Source organism: Paramormyrops kingsleyae, chromosome 4 (assembly GCF_048594095.1).
Source record: "Paramormyrops kingsleyae isolate MSU_618 chromosome 4, PKINGS_0.4, whole genome shotgun sequence".
Taxonomy (NCBI): Eukaryota; Metazoa; Chordata; class Actinopteri; order Osteoglossiformes; family Mormyridae; genus Paramormyrops; species Paramormyrops kingsleyae.
The window spans coordinates 46,684,035-46,690,034 of record NC_132800.1 but is presented as its reverse complement, the minus strand read 5'-3'; positions in this window follow the sequence as shown (position 1 = coordinate 46,690,034).

Here is a 6,000-nt window from a genome sequence, read left to right as displayed (position 1 = left end):
TGCGACGAGATATAGTGCACTCGCTATTTAGATCTGTCGCCGTAACGCGAGCGCTGTCTCGCTTCAGCAATTGTTTTAAGGGGTTTTAAACTGCGCAAGACGCAGAAGTTAGCCGCAAGCGGCGTGTGCATACGTTAAAAGTGTATGTCACTCATCTAGCGTCGGCAATCGCCTAGCAACCGTCTTGGTTACGAGTGCAGTCAGCGAACGCCACTCTAACCACTTAAAGGTCAGAGCCCTGAAGGCCTGCCTGACGCCATTTGTTTTTTTCTCCTGGGTCACCAGTGACCCCACCCCTTAGGCTCACGTACCTGGGACCCCCCCCACAAAGGGAGCAACGTCCCATTGAGCCTCTAGTGGTCAGTCATTGAACTACCACTCCATTTCGAAATTGCGCCTCTAGTGGTCAGGCATTGAACTACCACTCCATTTCGAAATTGCGCCTCTAGTGGTCAGGCATTGGACTACCACTCCATTTCGAAATTGCGCCTCTAGTGGTCAGGCATTGAACTACCACTCCATTTCGAAATTGTGCCTCTAGTGGTCAGGCATTGAACTACCACTCCATTTCGAAATTGCGCCTCTAGTGGTCAGGCATTGGACTACCACTCCATTTCGAAATTGCGCCTCTAGTGGTCAGGCATAGAACTACCACTCAATTTCGAAATTGCGTCTCTAGTGGTCAGCCATAGTAGTGTAACAACATCTGAGTTGGGTCTCTAGTGGTCAACACCGGTAATACCAACACACATAATTGGACACACAGGTTCTTGCCTGAAAGCAGGAATCAACTTCACAGACCAAATCGATTAGATCACAACACATTAACATCTAATTAGGTTATTGCTGCATAACTAATTGATGTTTACAATTGAACAATAAGACACAATTAATTTGGTTTGATTTCTGTTTTACCTTTTTGATTTATTTTAGGTTTTACTTCATTTTATGCTTTCATTCACTCTCTCTCCCCCAACAAGGAGACTTGCATAGAAGTTCAACCATTATTAATAACAGTAAACCAGTTACACATCAGGGAGGCATTGAGGTTTTGGACGTGATCGGTTGAGCTTTTCCTGTGCTGAGTGCTTACCATTTGCTCTCTGTTGGTTGAGCTTACCTGTAGCTCTGCTGTCACTGCTTACGATCGTACAGTTTGTCAGAACCGAAGGGAGTTCTCAGCAATTGGACGCCCAAAAGCGCGCCAGCTGGGCTGCACCCGCTGACTCATTAAGGGCAAGGTTGGCAGGTATCTCGGGAGGTCATTACAAGTTTGAGCAGGACCTCGTCTAGGGCGAAGTTCAGGAGAACAGCCCTAGCTTGGACTCTCAATCGGTTGGGTGACACCCGAGTGCCGTTGCGCCGTCTCTTGTTCGAGTCAGGGCCAAAAGTGCGCCCGATAAGCTGAGCCCCACCTGGGTTGTTTCAGTTGTGCGTACAGAACACCCCCTTCCAAGTTGACAGTGCTGGGGATCGGGGGAGTGGGAGCTGGACTTGGGCCTGCTTGCCGGGGATTGAGCTTGTGGGATGTGCCCTACTCAGGAGGGACACCTGACAGCGTGCAAACCTCTCTCACTGCATGACTAGCTTAACACCGCAACACCTCATATAGGGACAAATAAAGCAGAACCTGCTAGTGGTCCCCCTTCTGGTCAAAGCGGAGTTGTACAACAGAGCCCAACCCAGGGGTAATCTGATCTGCAACAGCAAGCTACGTTTGAATGCAGTCCCATTGGTTTGAAGCTGTTATTTCTCATTTCCTGTTCCCAACTTCTCCTGTGGTCTTCTGACACTGTCAATAGCCACAGATCTGCAATTTCCAGGATAAGGCTTTATCCTTTCCCCCTCACTAGGGCATCTCTCAGGCCCTAGAGTAACTCACACTGTTCTAACTTGCAACAACTTCTCCCAGGGAACAATTTTGCTTTGTTTATTTTGTCGTGGGTAACTATTCCCGTGGTTCACTACACCCCTTCCAGTTACCCATTGACAGGCCCCAGTTCTACTTTATTTTATTTTGTTGGTTTAACTTGTTCGCCCAGATTTAGGTGTCAAGCCACCCACCTAGGCAACACCCAGCTTGAGTAACAGATTTCTGCGGCCACCCTCCTGTTGACCGAGTCACAATGACCCACATGGAAAGCCCACTGGACCAGTGGAAAGATTTTGGTGTCTGGTCTGAAGATGTGACTCCCAACTTGCCGCCCGGTCATGTCAATCTCACATGGTCCAAAGAAGCTGACCAAATTGAGGACGACATTGCCGAACTTATGGACATGCCACCCACTCAGAAATGCAGGAGTAAAGAGCTAACCAAAATACTCGGCTCCCTCGCACAAAAACTACTAGCCAGGCTGAAGATGAATGAAGAGGGAACGTCCCGTCTCCAGCAAAGGGTGCAAGCACTCCAACAGCAGGAGGAAAACACCCAACGACTACTGGCAGAGGCACAGAGAGATGCCGCCCAGGCCCAGCATCACATTGGGAATCTGGAGCAAGAACTCCAAAAGAGAAGCTCTCCACCCCATGAGGAGGAGGAGACGGAAGAAGGCGAGATGCCTCACACCAGCAAAAAGCTTCAACATGCCCTGGAAGAGCTCAGAGCTGAAGCTGACCAGCAAAAACAGCAAGCCAGAGCCACCAGAGAAAACCTCAAAGCCAGACTGGACCAGGCCGACACCCTGCTGGACAGAGCCCACGCGGAGCTCAAGAAAAAGGATGGTCGGATCCAGGCCCTGGAAAACCATCTGGACGAGGCACAGAGATGCCTGCACAAGCTGAATCACCAACTGATCAGTTCCCAAGAACAGCTCACCGAGGCCAGAACGAAACATTGGGCTGACGCAGAAGAGATTGACCAGCTGAGACGGGGACTGAAGCAAGCATATGAGGTGAAGTCAGAATTTGGAACATCCTACGATTCAGTGATGGCACCGACTTCCTCTCCAACAATGCTGTCTCCCCCAAGGCACTCAGACCGCGCTCAAGGGACCTCTCGTTGGGACGAGGTAACTCCCTGCCCCTCACCAGACCTTGAGGAACCAAGAACCCAGAAGGTCTCTCTCAGAGAAGACACCACAGATGGAACAGGCCTACCAAAGCGAACGTTACACCAGCACCAGGCTACCACAAAGGAGCTTGATAAAGTAGCTCGGAATATCAACACGTTCACCCCGAATCCCAGAGGAGGCCACGACATTCATGCCTACCTCCAAGACATTGACTTCCACCTCCAAAGACTGGACAATGTGACCAATGAGGACAGAGTCTACCTCATCAGGATCACATCTAGCCTGGAGGTCCGCAGCTTCTTGGATCGACAACCTAGTCGAATCAAAGCCAACGCTATGCTGCTACACGAAGCACTGACTCGGGAGTTTGCTGATCCTGAGTCAGAACAAGGTATCGCCGTCGCCTTTGATGTTAAACAGAGCAGACAAGAAGCTCCCCAAGCCTACTACAATCGCCTTCGTCAGGCATATTTTGGGTCCAGAAATGAGCCAGACATGGAAGAAGATGCGAACTTCAAGGCTCTCTTCCTTCGGAACATCCACCCAACCATTAACCACTACCTGGGGCTCATGGCTTGTCCCCGCACCATGACAAGTCAACAACTGCGAGACCTGGCGATCAAGGCGTACCGCAAACAAAGAGCAGCAGCTGAGAAGGCAACCAAGGCTCCGGCAGTGCTGAACCTTAGCACTACAGATCCCAACCTAGCGTTGGAAGGTGGCCACCCTCCTCATCAAACACCAATCCATGACCGAGGTTGGAGAGCAGCAAGCCACAGTGAGCGTTACCCTGGTGCGCCCCCACAGCAGTCAAAGACTCAGCCAGACTGGTGGGAGACACGGCGCTATCCTAACAAGGGTAAGCTAAGACCAATGGAGCCATGGAACAAGTGGAGAGACCGACAGGGAAACCAGTTTCCTAAGCTAAGCTCTCCCCCAAGTTCCCGACGGAATCAACCACGGAACTGGCAAAACAGAAGGAGAGGTTACGATCCAGACTCGAGGCCTGGACGAACCAAGGGAGAAGAGGAGTCTAATCTACTACAGTTGCTGCGTGATTTCTTTACTCAGCATCCCCTCAAGAGTCAAGAGGACTTTCGGACGAAAGATCCAAAATGACTAGGACGGAAGCACAAATCACGCAGGACCCCACAACCCTCACCTGAACCCACACCAGACAATGCCTACAAACTCCCTCAGAGGTCAGCCCCAAATGACACTCAACAGTCATCGGCCTTCCCTACCAGAGATATTGGAACAACTGAAGAAGTCCTACCTCAATTAGAAAGTGCTACTGACTCATGCCCAGTTAGAGCACCTGATGTTGCCGTCACCAACACAGAGCTTGATCAAGGGGATGAGCCCCCGCTGGTGCCCGGCAGCACTGTCCTGGTTGTGTGCCTTGACTCAGAGCACCAATCCGACTGTGGCGACGCCTCACCAATTCCTGGCCAGGCCCCTGTGCCACAGCTTCTGGGTCACCTGATGGAAAGGGGGGTAGCCAAGAAATTCTACCTCTCCATCACCCTGGAAGATGTTCTCACCCTCGAGGCCCTCATCGACACTGCAGCAGACATCACCCTCATGTCAGCCAGTCTCTTCTACCAGGTGCAGCACCTAGCCGCCCAGAAGAACAAAACCCTCCAGCCGAGGAAATGCTCTTTGGACGTGCAGGCATATTCACCAGTGGGCACCAGGATGGATCACATGATCCCCCTCAATTTGTCCATCGGCCCCATGAATGTAATGCACCCTGTATACATTTCCCAACTTGAGTCCATTCCATTCCTCATTGGGAAAGATTTGCTGAACCGGTTCGAGCCATTGTTAGACTTCCAACGTCTGAAAATTTGGGCTCAAGTTAGAGAACCGCTGCCACTGTGGACACCTGACACAGCCACATGGGAATGTCAAACCCTGGCTGTCTCCTCAGACCTCACTCCACACCATGGAGAGAACGCAGCTGGAGATCAGTGTCTTGACACAAGAGACCCATACCAGCATCATGACTCCTTCCTGTGCAGGCTGGACCCTACCCCGGGATCCTTCTGCCCCAAGATCGGGAAATGCATGTGGCCCCAAGGCACGGAAGTCACAGATGTGGTCATGACCATGGAAGTAGAAGAGTCACCAGTGACAAAAGGAACTGTATGTCACATGGAGCTTGCTGACGACCAACACCTGACAATTCATGCCAGAACTGCCCAGCCTGACGCAGTACAGTCACCCAGCTGCCACAGCTATTCTCAGGAGGGACCAGCAGCACCCAACATTGTGGACACGCCCACACCAATGGAACTGTCGCGACACCACTACTTTGAGGAAAATGTCTGTCAAGACATGATCACCATTTATGTAGATGGGTGCATATTCAAACATCAGGGGACCCTGAAAGCTAGAACTAGCATTCTGTGGCTCAATGACGACCCTGTCCCACCACAACAGCTCAAGCTTGGTCCTCACACGTCACAGTACGCAGAGCTGGCAGCAATCTTAATCACCCTGGAGATGGCCTCCGAACGTGAAGTAAAGGACCTGCTGATCTGCAAAGACTTCAGCTATGCACGTCTCAACTTCATGTGCCATCTCCCTCACTGGACACGGAATGGCTTCAAGACATCAGGGAACAAGCCAGTCAAACACAAAGACCTCCTGCATACGTGCGATGCTCTGATTACCGCACGAAACACGCAGATTTACTGGAAGAAGGTTTGTGGTCATTCCAGACTCCCAGAACTGGACAAGACGTACAATGACCACACTGATGCACTCGCTAAAGCAGGAGCACTGCATGGTGACTGTCCCCTCCCACCCGCCCATGCTGTCCAGGTCTTCACCTGCAGCCACAGCCGAGCACCTACCTCGATGCCAGAGGCCTCACTTCTGGAATTTTCCCTTCAGGTCTCCAACTCTGACATCGTCTCCCTCCAGCCCACTGATGCTGTGCTCAGCAAGGTCTGCGATCATCTCTGCGACCTCTCTGCTAACT